The sequence below is a fragment of the Atheta coriaria genome, unplaced genomic scaffold, assembly GCF_025399875.1.
Source record: "Atheta coriaria isolate IRGN ID8LTWV9N9 unplaced genomic scaffold, Caltech_Dcor_3.1 hic_scaffold_8_pilon, whole genome shotgun sequence".
Classification (NCBI taxonomy): domain Eukaryota; kingdom Metazoa; phylum Arthropoda; class Insecta; order Coleoptera; family Staphylinidae; genus Dalotia; species Dalotia coriaria.
This window is the reverse complement of record NW_027045450.1, coordinates 2,441,272-2,460,243: the sequence shown is the minus strand read 5'-3', so window position 1 is coordinate 2,460,243 and position 18,972 is coordinate 2,441,272. Positions and strand designations below refer to the sequence as shown.

The following is an 18,972-nucleotide window of genomic DNA, read 5'->3' as shown; positions in this document are numbered from 1 at the left end:
ACGAAATATCAACAGATCATAAAAATATCTCTAACTGTTCACCAGATACAGCCGATTTTTCACCTCATGTTTATAAAAAACAGGGAAAATATTCAATTACTAAGACGATTTTGAAACCGGCTTACAGGATTTTCGAATATCCCAAACTGGGATTATAAAGATAAATTTATCCGCTAACTAAGTATAAAAAATCAGGCACGTATCTGTAACTGTTAGCAATCTAAAGCCTATTTTCCACAACACATTTTTGATTTTTGCTTACAGGTTTTAATACTTAAAATTTAAATGATTTAAGTAACGTACTGTAATATTTAAACACATATTTCAATGCGCGCAATGAAACACTGCAACGACACACGATAGAACACGATAAAACAAGTTGTTTATCTACAAATTCTGATACGCATGTAAACCATAAACCGGGAATAATATTCTACAATTCACGTTTAACGAGTATAATTTAGTAATAAAAATAATTGAATAATGAACTTACCTATATTTCGTATCCCGCAAATTAAGACAGAGGTGCTGAAACAAAAATAAGAGCACATGAGTTTAGTCACTTCACACGATGATATCAAGTCTTGTTGAAAAAGAAACATGCTTGGTGATATGAAATATCGATTTATTTACACATACCTCACAAACTCAAATTAAAGTACCAGGAACAGTTAGCTTAAGATTATTTACGCGTATAAGCAAATCACAATATTCGTTTATTATTAGGAAATGCAAGCAATGGTTGCGGAATAACAACATTTACGTATGCCTGGTATCGCGAACGGCGTGCAGCGTGTGACTGCACCTCGTGGCGATTGCCGCAGCATATCTTTCCAGGAGGCGCTATTTACAACAACAAATTTACGCGGCAAATATTTAAAATCTCAACTTACTATGAATGCATAAATAAAGAAATATGTGTGTATAATATTAAAATAACTTACAATTATAAAAAATTGTATCTGCAGAGAAACTGTTAAAGAACGCTTTATATACTTTACTAATCATTCCAAGATGACGCTACGATGTACTTTTTGAAGTTCAACAAAAACCGTGTCCTAAATTTTAATTAATAATCCAAAATATTTATGAATTTGTGAAATTTATATTAATAGTATTTATGATCACAAGTATAATTTATAGTCAAGATTCAACTAAATATAATGCTACATATTATCAATTTACACAAATAAATTTAACGCTAAATATTACACAATTATCGCATTGTTGAGCACAATTTGTAGAACACATAAACGTTTAAAAATACTTTAATTAAATAAATATTAATTGCTATTTAATTACACATCGCCATTGCGTGCGCTCGATGAATACAAATGGAGAAATTTAAAAGTGCAATCGGCGCCGAAACTTTTTAATCAATTCCGCACAAATGTCCATTTAATTTGTTCATTGTTGAGCAGAAATGTAAAATGCAAATTTTAATTAGTGCCGAAACTGGAATGTAGCGGTATGCGGAACCAATGTATAAATTAATAATTAATCGAGATCGGAGGTAATGCGCACTAGAACGAAACTCTCGTTCACTGCCACGCCATCAGAAAGCAGCACGTGTATTATCCTGGAAATAAATTTCCATTTTCCTCTCGCAAAATGCAGGAAATAATTTAACTTAGGAATATTTTTACTAAATATGAATATTATAATAAGTACATGACAGAATATTAAAGAATAAACGTAAACACATCAAAAACATGTTATTTTTAAGAGAAAAGAGCATTTATGTCATGGCGCAGAGGAAAACAAGTAACAAAACATTAACAAACAAATTTATTTCGTTTGTGAGGCTGAGGGTTGAACATTTTTACGTTGTAGCCAGGCAGCATGATGTCGCTGCAGGGAATTAAAGATTATTTTGAATATGTATGCTTTGTGGGCTCGGTTATGAAATTAAATTTTCCTAAATTTAAGAAACGCGCACATCTCCTAGCCCGCTTTGAAAAAAGTCTTCGTGCTCGTGAATATTAATTGCTTTTTTTACTCCCGCAGTTATTTCTTCTTCCATCTTGGTGAAAAATTAAAAGATGAAATTATCACGATAAAATACAAGTGAATAATAATATTTGTGTGCGATAAATCAGCTTAAAACAAATTTTTAAGTTGCGCGCATGCATAAATCAGCGATTTATTCGCACACATTAACGAAAATGATGCAATATTATTATGCCAGCCATTATTATAATTCAACCGCCACCCCCGTCGGCTTACGTCGCATATTTACATTCGTTGTCCGCTGATGCCATTGTCACGGCGATGCAAATATTTGCGCATCGAAAGCGGTTCACACCGCCGCCCCCGCATTTATTTATAGCGATTGGAAACTGCGGCGTAATCCATAACTGCAATAAATACGCACAAATAAATGCGCTGCAATGCGCCGTAGCATGCCATTTAATAAACGCGATTAATTATATTGCACTCGTTAGTTAAACGTGGAAACAAGGAAACGCGCATCGCGATTAACAGCCAGGAATTATATTGCTCATTGTCCAATTTGATGTCGTGAAATTTGTTTCACGGCGACAGCAAGTACGGAAAAAAAGTGCATAAAAGTTTTGCGCGTCAGCGCAACAAAGTTTCTTTTGTCTCGCGACCCGGCCCCGGTCCCGGCGCCGGCAAAATCAATTATTCACACTTCAGCGGGCCGTTTTAATGAAATTTTTTATCACTCGCTGTGTGCATGTGAGAGTGCGCCGCGCGCTTCGGGGAAAGTTTTTATTCTGCAAACTATCCCCGGAGCGCGTTCGGACATGCTGCCTAATAGTATTCGGTTTGTTAGGCTCGTTAAATTCATTTCTGCAAATATTGATGATGTTGGTGATGTTTACAAACACTTTACATCTTTCTCTTTTCGCCAGCGTTTCAATATCTTTAAGTGTGGAGTCGTAAAACTGGGCGCGTTGATTTTTACATCCGTCTTAATGTTTTATTGTTTAGATTTTCACTTTCTGATGTCATAGAAATGCAGCAAATAAAAGAAAACTTTTAAATTTTTTTAAAATTCCACGTCCTCGATAAACATAATTGAATTTGACCTTCGAGGTCAATAAATAATCAATATATAAATAATCAACGGTAATGCAAAACGCTTAAACTTAACAAAAGTAATCGCGTTGATGTTCCCAAGCTTTCTCCCGTAATTGAAACCGTTGTGTTCGTCGCTTGTGCCAATTATTGTAATGCACGTCTTTTTCGTAACGCTTAGTAAGTACCTATCGATGATTCCACATAATCACGCCCGAGTGTGTGTGGCACACATTAAAATTAACGACGAGTAGCCGAGAGCCAAAGCGCCGCGATGAATCAAACGAAATCGAAACGAGCAATTGCGTCCGATTGCAATTACAATTATTCCGCCGCCGCTTGCGTAATCACCTTCTCTAAACTCAGGTGAACGCAATCAAAATATAAGAATTATCCATGGCATGCTGTAATGACCAAGATGCATAACGTGTGTTATTATTTTCATTGTCATGTTGGATGGCGCAAACGCAAAGTTGATTGCACAAAAACATCAAACCTTTCAAGTTTTTTTCGTCTGTGTACAAAATGTACGAATGCGCGCTTTGTGAAGCAGCAGCGAGTATAATTCTCGAATTCTCGGGCAATAAAGTAAATGGACAGTGAAATTATCTCTTAACTTGCGCGCGCCGTGAAGGCATTAAGAATATTTAACATTCTTAATGAAGCACGAGGATATATTAGCCTAGCTCGTCCGCGGATGTTGCGCGCATTTGCTCGACGATTGCCGTCGCTTCATCTTGCGCATCTTGTGACTTTGCGACGGGGGGCGGCGGCGCCGAGGGGTGGGTTTGTATTGTTGCCGTCATTATCTCGCTGGCCCATCGAGCTGAGAACATCAGCATCAACACGATGTCGGGAAATGTGTTGCAATTTCAAACGGAGCAAATGGGGCGTAATGCTAGGTTAATTAATTTCTCGATATTAACCAATGTCCAGAACAACGGTCTAAACTCAAGAAATATTAATGCTTTTTAAACTTCTTAATCTATAACCTCAACACAATGAAATTTAGTTAAGTATTTAGTAAAAAAATTGATTCTACTCAAATTTACTGTTATTAACTTTAAAAACTCATATGAACAATAAAATTAATTAACTTAAAATGTGTTTTTTGTATATTTAATAAAAATAAACCCCAGCAAAACTCGGTTTATGTAATTATAATAACAGAAGTCTCTATCATGTCGAAAACATGTTTCATTTGTAAAACAAAACATTAATTAATGTATTATATTTCAGAAATATGAACGTATAAACAATATGCCATAGATTTGTATTTAATTAATGCTCCCTTGTATAATAATCGTAATACTGAGTGATATCCACTTTAAAATATGATTAACTCATGTAAAATTTGTTTAAATTGAGTTTTACGCAAAATATATTTTAAATTTTAAAACAATTTTATTTAGAATATGTAGAATTTAATCTAGAATAAATTTTTAAAAGAATTTTTTGTCTAGTATAAAACATATTTAAATTATTTTATAAAACAGTAAATAAAACGTGTTTTTGTAATTTTTGACCGCTATTCTTTATGAAGCACCAAAACCCATTTAAATTTTAAAGTAAAACATTAATCCAAATATAATATTTCACAAACATAAACACCAGAACAATATATAGCAGATTTATATATACGGCATTATTTTTGTAATATAATCTTGCAAATACAACTAAAACAATAATGCGCCGAAAGCAAGTAGCGGTGTACAAAACACATCAATTACTCACAAATTAGAGAAAAACAATCCACTCACAATTGTTGACATAAGCGTGGAAATATAAGCGAGCGTAATAATAAAACGGCCAGCGCTAGCGCAAATGAACGCACGCAAATTCGCCCTCGAGTGGCGGTCCTTTAAGAGCAACACACGCTTGTTATCACTGCAAACAGCCCTCGGACGTATGTATGTATATTCGATATCAACTTCGACTGGCTGCCTGAATATTATGTTGTTTGTAATGTACGTTTGCACTCGTCCCGCACGGTATACGTTTATTATTCATACGAGAACTCGGTACCTGCAATAATTGTATATTTCGCTGCGCGTAAATCAACAAAACCGCCGAGATGTTGATACAAATCGTGTGCTATGCGCTGTATCAAGTATCTTTCGAAACGATATCAATAATATTATCATTAGCGTATCGCGCAAATTGCGCATTTGTATCGCTGCCAAAAGTGTGTCATAATTAGTATGAAATTTGTTTACGAAATTAATTTTCGAAGCCCAAAACGAAGAAAAAAACGCGCGCGCCGAATTTATCGATACTTATACATATTTACCTGCGAGTTCGGAATGTCGTGGAGAAGAGTCATCGAAACTGTGTCATGAGGCCAGCATAATAATTCAACGATTGCCATTTCGCATCTCCGCCGAATTTCCCTTCTTCGGCACGCTGCCAATCCCACTTAGCGATGAGCACTTTGCTCCATTGATAAATACCATTCATATCCGTCTTCTCTTCACTTCATTCAAAACCAACAGAGAATTAAAATAAATTTAGTTTATAGACGGCAATAATTGCGATTAAATTTAATTCCAGCCCGAAACAATTTGCGCGCTAATTTCACGATTAAATAAATAATTAATTTATCAAAGCAGCCGCGCGGAACAAATCAGTGTGCGATTGACAATTTAAATAAAATTTTAATAGATTTTTTGATAGACCCCATGTTTGAGTAATTAATTACAGTTTTCGGTAGCTATAATTGTGTAGGTGTGGAAGAAAAGTACACAAATCACAAACGCGTCGCCACCGAATAATACTCCGCATTGTTCGAGTGTTTTAATTAAGCAAACAAATTTCATGCGCATGCACAAGCGTATAATTAACTAATTAAAGGCTTCGATTAATTATTGTAATAATGCGATAATTATGTACACACAGTGTAAATTTATCGACGTAACATGCGGGCGGGTAAAATTTTTTAGTCGCCCGAGCGATAAATTTGAATAAAATTCAATTTTACAGGCGCACACATAAATTTCGTAGTTGTAGTTTGTATCAAACTTGTGTACACAATGTTGTATTGTTTGTAAATTTATGCTTTATTTACGATCGCTGCAGTTTCCACCCTCCAACGCAAAACTTCGCCCACCGCAGCTACCGCAAAGTTTGTAAACGTGCATCACGTGTCGACGTCGACGAATTTATTAATCGTTTAATTAATCGCGTCGTGCGGCTCAAGACGCCCGCGAATACAATTAGTCACTTTCAAGAGGATGACGTGTTCATCTCGGATTTGTAACGTGTATCACTAAAATGTCAAGTTCTCATAGGCAAGTAGAAAAGTCTTAAAATGAAAATAAAACAACGCTATGCAACCCACACAACTTTTTTGATCGCTATTAAAATGGCTTCATTATTTACAAAATTGCGAATGTATAAAATATAACAACATATTTTTATTCATTTATGCGCATTGCGCATTGAATATTGTAAATTTAATTTCGTTGGCGCTGTGGGCGCGCGCGAAAATATCGAAAACAATCCGTGTTAGTTGCCGGCGGAAACTAATTTGTCATTGCGCTCGGCGTCACACACGCCTCTTTTTTGTGCGCCCTGTCGATAATTCTGTTTAATCAATATGGCACGTTTGTAGCGCGCCATGTTAATTGACTTTTTTTATTTACAAGCTGCGCGAAACAATCGCAGTTTAAATTTTATTTGTCATGCGTCAATTGTTTAATTATCGAAATATTTTTAACGAGATATTTCATCAGATGTGATGTGATGTGATACAAATAGAAATGTAATAAAGGCACTGAGGAAATAGCTTCGTAAAGGATTCGATATTAATTAGTAAATTAATACAGCTAATGGAGTGACTTGTTGGTGGGAAACTTTTGTTAATTTGATGAAGTAAAAATAAAAAATACGCAGAAACATTAATTATCCACGGCATGCGCGCTGTTTGTGATTTGTAAACAAAATTGTAATTAATAAACAGCATAAACAGCATTACGCGTACTTATTTTTCGTAAAGAAAGGCGTTTTTTGTGCGAATTTCAAGCGGAAAATTCAAGCGAGGATAATGAAACACATCCACACAGTCGTATTGTAGACGTTGTTTGTTTAAACCTTGTGCAAAATGCATGCATTTGTTTATTAACTACATATTGCCGCCGCCGCCGCCACCACAGCAGTTGCATGTTGCATTCCTAGCATTTTTGACGCAACAATGGCGCAGTGCACGAAAGAACCGCATCTGCAGTTTCATTGTTTGGAAAACCTACTCTCGCATATCCACACACACAAAAACACAGCGCGCGGGAATGTGGCTGCGGCGTCCATTTGCAAAATATTAATGTAGGCAATTTTTGTACAGCGCCATTTTGTGGGGATACCTTTTTGGTGCTAAAACTTTTAGAATTCATTTCAGTGAGAGTGCACGAAGCGCAAAACGCGGTCATGCTAACTTTCATTCGCTTTTTTGTTGGCGAAATAATGAAAACCCAATTGTTTCATAATTAGTAAATAATTAAGCAGACAATGCAATAAATGACAAGGCATATATTGGCATACATAGTTTATTGCAATATAAAATTTTGCTTTCTCTTTAAATCAATACCAATTGTCAAATAATTTCCTGCTTTAAATATTTGTAGTAAAAGTCAAAAGTTTGGGTTTTAATTTAAAATAACCTTTAACTAGCAACATGCAACACTTTTTAATATTAATTAATCCAGAATCAGGCACAATTTCCACACGCGCCGGTGAATGCGCTCGCGGTTGTGATTTTTATCGATGACTGGTTCATGGTTCCTGCTGGAGACGTCCGTTCAATCGTTCAATGAACGCAGCTTTTGGAAACGCGCGATGGAATGTTAACGACCATCATGGAAGAAGTACCGCAGCGCGCGCGCGCGCGCGAGAAAAAGTGAAATCTTTAACTCAAATATTTGGAATATTTAATGGATATGTCTTTCGCTGGAAATCAAAAATCAGTAAAAATGTTTCATTCCGAGTTCCGGGAATTTTTCGGAATGTTATTTCACGGTGTTATTTTTTTTTTTGTTGCGATGTGTTTTGTTTCCCGGTCCGAGTGCTATCCGCACAACAGACAAAACAAACAAATAGTCAACATAAACATAAGCGGGAAAAAGTCCGCAAATAAAATTATTGCGCAGCGCTAAATAAACAAAAATGTCGCTTGTGTCGCTATCCGAGTTTATGGCCGATAAAATGGAAAAACTATATTATGTATTATTAGCATAAAGCACGAATGCGCGCAGCGCATAAAAGTCGATTTTTCATTTATTATGCCGAAGATATATAGTGTTCCAGGCGCGTATAATTTCGGCCATTATTGTCTGCTGCAAGCTGGCGCAATTGTAAATTGCACGTGTGAACGGGACAACTTTTATTGTGAAACAATTTCCACCTTTGTAAACGCTTCTTCTTTTTTGATCGCCGAGCTGCACTGCGACACAGAAATAGATAAACATTTTTCGTTGCAAGTGATATAATCAAGTTATGTGATTTTTACGACGTCGTTTTATTAACCAAGTCAACTTAATGTCAAGTTTAGGCAAGTTTAAGAGCTTTTTTCCTTAAAAAAATTCATTCTAAGCTGAGCCACCATTTATTTCCATTTGAAAAAGGTGACAATGATAAAGAAATTGAGAAACAATTTAAAATCATTATAAACCAGCATTACACCCATAAATTGGACTATAAGCTGTATATTTATATATTTTTTCCAACTTGGCCAGTGATTAGTTTCCTGTTTAAGTATGCGTTAAGTGGCTGGGTGGATGTTTGACGGACTATGAATGTCGATGAGCATTTTAGGCGTGTGTGATGTTACGCACACACAACGCCCAGCTACCAGCCCCTAGATTAAATCTCAAGTGCACGTATCGGCTAACAAGAGAGCCAAACATCAATCCCGGGACAAAGCTAATGCTCTCGCATGCATGGTCATTCACATTCCAGCGTCTCGCGTTCCTCAAAACGTAAAAGTGATGAAACGCGCTGGGAATTAATGACAAACGACTGAAAATTGAACACAAATATTTTTCGTGCGCGCCAAGGTAGGTTTTTGTTTAATTCCATATCAAATAACACTGGGTGATCTCTCCTCTGGGTCTCGGGTTTATTACTTACAGATGTGACGTAAGAGCGCGTTTCATCTTCGACTTTTGATCTAGTTGCAGTGTGGAGAATGGAGAGTGAGGCGGTGCGCACGTACTTTCATTCTTATATTACGCACCTTTACCTTGAAGTATGCTGGTGCTGGTGTTCGGAATTTGATTGCATTATGTTGCGGTAAGTATACTAATTATAGTCGTAGATCGAGCTTTGTTTTCCAGCACAAAAAACGACTTCCAACACAAGCACGTTACAAGTTGATCATTCGAAGCGGGTACATGAATGGTCCGAGAAGCTATTTATCGTGGCCCTGAGCAATAATCGTTGATTTATGTGAAGCTGCGGTTTGAACTTCTTCGGATGCTTGCAACCGACTTCAGAGAAAAAAAAAACTAAATCAGCTCTACAACTCTAAAACTAAATGAAACATAAACTTTGTATTTTTGTTTTGGATGACTTCCATTGCAATTAAATACCTCCGAGGATATTTATTTATAAAATTTGAAACTCAATTTACTTTACGCCCCAAACTTTAAGGGTTAAATATATTAAATTACACGCTTTAACACGTGTTTATCTCGTGTAACATTTTTGGTCGACTTGTTTGTACCGTTGCGGTTTCGAAGCGAAATGAAACACGAACGCATCAGGAAGTTTTACGTGTCCTCGCATCCACAATTTCACACACCTTCTCCACCGTTTTCGAAATCTACGCGACACGTCCAGTTTATACAATTTCAGTTGCAGTACCACGTACCACGCTCCTGTTCCAGTACCAGACCTTATACTACATCCAATATAAACTCTATAAACTTACTGATAATAAAGTAGCAATAGAACGGCGGGTGTAGGCCGCGCACATACACCGGCTCAGATGTCTCCTATACCCAGTGGATATACAGAAATTTAGTAATAATTTAAAAATAAAATTAGTTTTCCTTTGAGTGTTGTTTTATGTTTTACGGTATAGGTTGTAAAGTCCAAAGGAGAGTTGTAATGTTTTAAGCGGTGATTGAGTTTGAGAATGGAATTATCCACATGGTATGTACGTGGCGCAAGCAATAGAAGCGAATTTCCCAAATGGAAAATTAAATATATCGAATTGCATTACGAAAAGGTTTAATTTGCCAATTTACAAAGACCAATCGTAAAATCCGGGAAAGGTGGTGCGCGGTGTGCATGAGAGAAACGCTGAGGGGTAACCGAAAGAGAAAAGTTACGACAATTGCACTTTTAACGTAAATTTCTTTATTAACTTTCGCGAAACGAGCGACACCAATCCCACGAAATTATTATGCAATTTCGTCGCTTCTAAGCGCTTAAAAATCGAAAAATCTAAGAAATTCAACTCAATCCACGTCAAAAAACGATTATTTTTATAAGTAGATTTTATATTAATAGTGCACAGTAATTAAGTTTAGGGTTTCAATGAAATGCATTCCCCACTTCTCGCTTGATTTATAACCCGAGAAAATACAGGACTTGCAAGCGGAAATAAGCGTCGATGTAGAGAATAACTGCGGAGAAAGCTCTTCCAGCAGGAAATCGTAGGAAGCGAGTTGTCGTGTTGATGTTGATGACGACGCTTTGGAATGCAGCTATGCAGCGTTTGCAAATTAAATCCATTCAAACATGCAACGCGCCTCCCCAGGCCTCCAGCCGCCATTTCATAATAATAATAATAATACTTTTCACTTGATAGAGAAAATAGTTGATGCTTTTCGATGCTGCGCCGTATTTGCGTAAATGTATTCATAGATGGATTTAAATGTACCACCCCTCCGGTGGTGTTTGTGCGCGTAAATCGAAAGCTTTGCATGATGGAAAATTTGCGTTCTGTGTGTGTGTGTTAAAGCGGCAAAACTGTACGCAGCGCGTTATTTTGTTATTTATATGCATATCGGTCGGTACGATTGCGTTCGTAACAGTTGGGGCCTCCGACCGCATTGGATCACACGCCCGGGCGCAGCCTTTGTGCCGATGTGCATCAGTTAAAATAATTACAGATGCGCTTCGAAGTAGCCGCGAGTCAGACGCACGATTATATCTGCGGCCGTGTGCGAGCCGCGCATTGTTACATTCGGTCAAACGATTCTTTTGATTTCACGCGCATCGATTCCGATCGTGGCCAGCGATAAAAAAAAAACTGGACAATGCTATGAGTTGCGGTATAACTATCGAGCATTGCGATCCAATGCTTTTAGTTGCGGTATAACTATCGAGCAATTTTTGTTTGGGTAGATTTTTCATTTAGGGTTATTTTTTCTGAGAATAATTAAAACATCAACGAAATGCAGGCGGTTGAAGTGCCGCTGAGACCTTTCAACCCCTTGCCGCGTCCGGAGGGTGGAAGTGATTAAATGCAAAAGACTGCGGATTTTCATTTGCGCGCCTGCTGCCGTCCACACCGGCGAGTGCACGAGGAGAAAAAAATAACACAAAAAAGAAAGAAAGCGAAGAGTGGCGAGTCAACCCTTTTGCCGCCGCCGGCGCTAGAGGCGGCACGGTGCAAAGACGCAATACAGAAACAAAGGATTCTCGCTTAAAAATCAATAACAGGTAAATTTAAATTTAAAGAAACAGAAATTAGTCATTTTACTAACTTTATACCAACAATGGTAAAATAATTAATTCCAAGAAGTTGACGAAGATAATTTATTTGATACGCATACGAGGAAATTGCTTAAGACTGAAGCGTGACGTGACATTCACGGTTAGAATCAAGATACACATCATGTACTCGTCATTATTACGCACGTTACTTACCAAGTCATCTAGTGGATTAGCGGAAAGTACGCGGCATGCGGATTAACATTTGATGTAAGGTATTCATGCCGATGTCAATTAGCCGGTTTCACTTTCTTTATCAAGTGCGAGTACGTGTCGTGCAATTCCGAGAAGTATTTTGTAATTTTGTCGTGTAGTATTTGGACTTTTGGATTTTTGCACTTAAATTGTCACTTTCTTTTCCATTTAATGTTAGAAACGGAATTTTTACAATTGCGGTGACATTCCTACTAGAATTATTATACTACTAGTTAATATTTTATTTATTGCAATAATTGCAGACATAAATATTTTAGTATTTCAATTATTTATTTTGTAATTTTCGCATCTATCGAATGCAAACAATTTTAACAACGTATTTATGATAAACAATTAATTGAAAAATCTATGTATGAGCCAATGTCGAAAATATTAAATGTATTTTGACGAGCGAAAAACAAGAAAATTGATTTTGTGTACGTGATTGTTGATTACATTTTGTTTATTCAAGTAAATTGATATTTTTACGCAACGAAAATATTTAATTTAAAAAAAAAATCGTAAAAATTCGCGCGGCCTAAATAAATAATTAAAAGTATCCAACATTAAAATACGGAATATGTAATCACTTTTAATTGCCGAAATTACTGAATAATTTACTGGTTATTTCCGATGCGTCGCTTTTGTGTCGACGAAAATGATTCATTTCCGACGCAAAGCAATTATTCCACTCATTTATAATTCACGCGTGCAAAAACTGATCAAATATTGATATTATTTTATATTGCGCAGCGCTATCGCTCCGCCCAGATGAAACAGCGCGTGCGCGTCACGTCGAATCAACATAACCAAAGTAGGCGGAGCTCCTTTGCAAGTATACCGTTTAATATTTAATAAAATGGATATTAATGAGTGTAATTATTAAAATAATGTCATAGTCTATGATCCAGGCGCGCGTTTTACTAAAATTAACAATGTTTGACGTTTCCAGCGTTATACGATCAAAGTATTGTTTACACAAAGTGCATCAATTACGCGCGTGCCTATAGGGACACAGGGAAGCGGCCTGTAAAGATACAGCGCTATCCCATTACTTTTGGTAATAGATATTTGCAGGGCACATAAACACACGATGATGCAGCAGGCGCGTAACAAGTGCCATTCACCTGTTACCTATTGTGTGAGTGTGCTGTTCGCTCGTCTCGTATTCCAATTTGAACATCGATGCAGAAATGCTCTACTCGACCAGAACTCACATCTACACGCACACACATTTCTGTTTACCTGTGTTGTACCTGTTGTGGAATGCGCGCTCGCTCGCGATCTCGAGAGAGTCAAGTTCGGTGCTTCAAGGACCCGCTTTCTCTCTATACTCCACGTCGCCGTCGCCGCGTTAAGTACCAAAACCAAAACCAATAAATGTATGCTTCTATAAGTGTGTGTATGTATGTGTCTTAAGTTGCAGGTTGCTTTGCATGCGAGCCGATAGAAACAAAAACAAGTGCACACAATGTAACTCCGATGCCCGCTGGACGAAGAGCATGACTTGCGCGCACGATTTTCAGGCATTACGCGACTTAGCGTCACTCATGCGCGAAGATGTTATGCGTGTTAGCGTAACCCAAGTCGTGGTTTCCATATTCGGACATTACGCCGGTTTATCCGTGTCAGAGAGTCACTGAATGTGATAGTTTGTTTCATTTGACACACATTTTGAGTAAAAATTACGTTTTAGTACAATATAAGCTCCGCCCATAAATACAACGTGTATAAAATGTAGTATTTTATTTGCAATAGCGGATATTGCACAATAAAACAAAAAGTACGTGTGAAATTAGCATCTTTGGATCTCTCGCCGCGCCTGTAATTGTTATTCGCCGAAAACGAAAGAATTCACCAATTGCCAATGGTCGTGCGAAAGCTTTTAAGACGTTTCGCTGCTTACTTTCCATTTTATTGTGTGATGCATATACGTGAGACACATTTTTGTTGAATATTTACTCATTTTATTATAAGAAATTTATTAATAAAACATTTTGCTGTTTATTTGATTTTTTTAGTATCGATAACTTTGTTGTATATTTCGAAATGAAATAATTAATTCCTAAAGTCAAGTTTAAGTTCAATTTAAAGTTAAAGTTTACCAAAGAGATGAGTTGAATGCCAACTAAAAGTTGACTATATTGCTTGCACAGCTAACCATGTTCGAAAATAATCTAAAGATAATAAAAACTTTCGATGACGCACTGCGATCCATCGGCGCTGCTCGTTGGGCTCGAGTTTAAATATCAATTTGTTCGGTCGCACGTTGCGCCACTTCGTGGAAAACCGAACAAATCGAATCCATATTTGTACAAGGCGACGAAATGCATTTGACGCGTTTGTGGACTTAATTAAAAAGCTGTAAAACGATTTTACAGCGTTCAATGAAGCCGTAAAAACAAAAAATCCAACACAACTAAAATATGCAGGCATGCGCTCGCGAGTTTTGTTTCCCGAATCCATTTTGAGCGCGCACGGTCGTAGTCGTAGTGATTTGTTGAGGTGAAATTATGATCCAATTACAGTTTTAAGGATGCGATCAGCTCCAGCACCGCGCGCGCGCGCGTGAAGACGAGCAAGAAGCACACCGGTGAAGAAAGCCGTGCCCTTGAGGTGAATTCCTCGAGACCTCGGAGTGTCGGCGCTGCGAGAGCATCTTGGGAGAAAGTAACGTATGTGTGTCGGGTCGGTGCCGGCGTGAGCGAATCGATTGTGTTACCATACCAACTCTAAAAATACTTTTCTTACCATCAAACTGTTTTATACTATGATACACGTCCTCAATTTCAAAGATATATGACATCATCCGATGACAAAAACGTTTTTTTATAGGTTATGTTAGTTTAGATGCCCGAAGAAGAAGAACCAACTTGCTTGTCTAAAGATAAACTAAGTTGTCTGGCAGAAACAGAAACCTCAATGCTCTCAGTTCCAAAAACCGCAGGTCGATCGCAATGGACTTTTCCGTCCGCCAGCGATTTACACACAACTCATTTGCTTCAGCTTCTGCTTCTGCGTCTGCCAATATACAAATGGATATACATAACCTAGAAATAAAATCACTACAATGTTCAAGTTTTGTGTATGCAAACAAATAATGCTTGGCATATGCAGACTACCACATAATGTAGTAAACTTTACTCGGCGAGAGCTGAATGTGAATAAATTCGAGTTGTAAATACGATTTCCCAAATGTGCATACGAAAGCTATAAACTGTAAATATCGGATAAGTGATACAGAGACAGCGGCAATGTTTGCGGACGTAATAGATTTTAAGTTTTTCAATAAAGCGAAACTTTACATTGGCGACGCGGTTCACTCGGGGGTTCTGAATGCAGTCCGTGCAGTTTGACCACTGCTAATGAGTTCCGTCCGCAGTCCGTGGACCACAAAAACTTAAAAAAAAGGCACAAAAAATTAAATTTAAAACATTTAATGTTTTTAAATACTTTTATTATACTTTCTTATAATACTAGACTTTATCCACTTGGAGTGAATATTGCGCATCAATTTTTTGTATTGATTTTTTGTCTGCATGTTGTATAAACATATGTGGCTCCATCTGGGAGGGCTTTGTGCTTCATACGCACACATGTGCATGCATTACTTACCAAATTGAAATATGAGCGCACAAAAGCCAGCAACAATTGTGATTTTCTATTCACTTCTCGGCGTGCGTGCGCGCTGTGTGTATTTTAGATGCAAATTTCAAAAGAATTTTGCATGAGAAATATGATGTAATATTGATATATCGCCCCGGTTGTGAGCGAGCGCCCGCTGCGCCGCTCCCCATTTCGCCGCAATCGGTATATCGACGGCGGCAGTGGAGGAGGCGGCGATATAAAACGCGTTGTGTGTGCAACCTGCGAGCGAGCGAGCGGCGGCGCTTTCGTGTCCATTCAATAATTCGTCTTTTGCTCTCGGAAAATCTCCAGCTACATTTCTCTACTCGTACTTCCTCTCATCTCTATGTTCGATTTACTAAATTAACAATATCACAGCGAGAGCGCAAGATGTTTGAGTGTGGAATTGAAAAGCTTTGCGTTTTTTTTCCATCTCAAAGCTTTCAGAAAGAAAAAAATCAACAAAACGAAATTTTTTGCTAAAAATTTTCGTAAACAATCAGTATTTTCGGCCGAAAAACGTTCGCGTGTGTAATTATTTGCCTCATCCGAACTAAGTTGTTTACAATTAACCCTGTAATAACATAACAGCACGAAGCGCTAAAACCCCTCTGCAACGCCAACGAAAGCGAATTGCTAACGATCACTATTGCCGCGCATTGTTTCGGGAACGGCGCTGGCGTTGGCGCTGGAAATTAAAAAGAAAGATGTTGATTATTACGCAATTTTCCGGCTCGCGTTTCGCCCGCATTAAGACTAGTTAGTGTGTGCACGCCTGCACGCGTTTAGCGTTTAGTACTTGCTCACTGCTTAGCGCTTACTGTTTGCTGTGCGCTCGTGTGCGCACGTCGCTTTGCTTGTTAATCGCGCCGAAACTCTCGAGAGATAATTTCGCTGGATAATTGCTCGTCGGTGCGATCTTGCATATTAAACCACACACACCATGTTACGCACGTTAGATATTACCGAAGTAAATTATTCTTTTACTTCTTTCTTGTAATGCGCGCGCGCGATGTAATTTAGTAAATATTCCGTCGGAGTTGCGCGCGTTTGTCGTTTATCTCGGCGCGGTCGATCTTATCATCGAGTGCGTTTAACGCGACCGCATGTCGTTCGAATTCCACGTGAAACATTCAATTACCCACATATGTTGCGCCGTGGTAAACACACGTAACATTCGATGTTCACTGTCTTCCAGCGTGTGGTCACGCACTCCGAAAAAAGAACACGACCGCCTCGAATTATCAATGAACCGTGATTCCTGCAACTCTGGCCTGCAAGTGCATTGCACGCGAGCAAGAAATGGAAATGTTGGAATCCATTTATCAATGTCAATGTCGCTAAACAAAGAACTCCATCACTGAAATACAAATTTCCCACACTCGGATGTTTAATTTTATAATTATATGATAATAATGACACTTTATACACGATCGTGTAAAGTAAAATTATTACATTTTCGGTTGAGGAGAAAAAAAATTGCCGCTTTTTTAATCACACAAAAAGCATCAAACATCATTCAACACGCGTATGAACACATCAGCGCTCTGTCCGACGACTAATTAATTACAGAAATGTATTTCTTGGTATTTAATAATTTCGTAATGCGTGTCGCTCGGCGTGACGCGGCCGGCTGCGTTTTTTTTTTCTCTCGTCGAGTGTGATATACGCGCCTGACATGTGGAAAAGAATTACGCTGCCTTCGTTGATTCATTGTAATTTCCTCTCCGCGAGTCGCCCGACTGACGTTTTGTTATACGCTGTATACACACGCGTTTTTGTTTGCCCAAGACCACTGCGGTCATTAACAGCATAACCAAATTCGACGCTCGCAGAGAGAAAAAAAAACCGAAGAGCTTTCCAACAACTATTTTCATGTGCGTGCGTCTGGTTAATTACTGTTTACTTTAAATCTCCACATCCAGTCAAGATGGCCGCTTTTACTTTCGTCGCAAGTCATTGTGCAATCAATATTTTCTTAAACTTTCATTTGCGCGAACATCCGGTGAGTGCATTATTGGAAACTCGTTTGTCAGCGAATTATTATAAGCGTTAATTCCGGTTTATTTCGCTCAAAGTGGACACTTCATGCGAGAGAGAAAAATACAATCGCATAATTCTTGATTAACATTGTCGACTAATGCAAACAAGTATTTTCGGACACGCCACGCGACACAACAAGCGCACGATGTAGGTGGTATTGGTAAATAATCAAATATTTATTGCGCGCCGTTGTTTTGCGCTCATCCGGTCGTGCGTCGCAGATAATGCTCGCACCAGCGCTTGTAAAACAAACATAAATTTCGCGCGCGTTGATATTCGGAGGGACGCGCGCCGTAATCGGAAATTTATGCGCTTGAAATTTAGCTTCTATTGCCAAACTAAGTGATTTTTTTTTTGTGAAAGCGCGCGCGCTGAAACAAGTGCAAAGCCGGGCGCATAAGTAGAAATAATCTCCTGGATGTGTTTCAACATGCATGCACAATTTTCATGAAATATGAACAGGAATTAAACTGAATTGCAGCGAAAAATAACTCGTGTTGTTGATTTTATAGTTTTAAAAATAAAAATATCTAGTTTTTTACGCGGAAAAAATCAATTTTATATAAAAATTTCAATTGTTTATGATTTTATACAATTTTTTGCTGAAATTTTCACAATTAAAGCGTAATTTCTCGTAGAATATAACAGTAAAAAATAATGAAGATACCGCATTGTGTCGTGGAGTTATTAATAAATAAAGTTTAAAAGAAATATTGGTTTTTCTCGTCTCCAGTTTGAAAATTGCATGAAAACAAACGTATTGTTAGTTTCGTCTTAATTAAACTTGTAGCCAAGTTGGAAAAAGTTGAAAAAGTGTACACGACACAGCTGCCGTTTGTGTGGAAACTTTTAAAGATGAAATATTCAACACATTATTTGTCCAGACGAGAAGAGATGTTGGCGGAGAGCAAAAAGCCGGCGTTGAAGTTTCGCACACACCGGCGCATTCAATAATAATGAGCGTCTCGCGTTGTTGCTCGGCGCCGATATTTCATCGCTTCTCCTTTGCGCATCGCCGGCATCGCTATTTTGATTAACTCTCAACACGCCGGCAAAGTAGACAGTAATGAAACAACAATGCGGAGGGATGCGATCCGGATCAATCCGAGGCAATAAATTACGATGATATAATTTATGAATGAGCACGCACATCGCACATCGCACAAGAGATTGTGTATTATCGTTGTCATACCCTTATCTCGCATTTCGGCTGCTAAACTTTCGGCCACCTGCGGACTGATAAGCGGACTGAGTTGGATAAACTATTGTTTTCGGTATTTTAGTGGAAATGTAATAATTTATCGATAAAGTTAATTTGTCTCAGCAAATGCAATGAAAACTGACATTTTCGGG

General features: G+C 37.9%; 1 long non-coding RNA gene across 5 annotated transcripts in view; it reads right to left on the bottom strand.

The window, feature by feature from the left end:
• The window catches only part of LOC135797196 (uncharacterized), a 140,007-nt gene that overhangs the window by 2,508 nt on the left and 118,527 nt on the right, over positions 1 to 18,972 (bottom strand). For 4 of the 5 annotated variants that reach the window (XR_010549483.1, XR_010549487.1, XR_010549486.1 and 1 more), the window contains one exon: positions 494 to 528. This is a non-coding gene — a long non-coding RNA (uncharacterized lncRNA). Of the gene's footprint in view, positions 1 to 493; positions 529 to 639; positions 782 to 18,972 lie in introns of those variants that run through there. The other variant, XR_010549485.1, reaches the window with a different exon arrangement.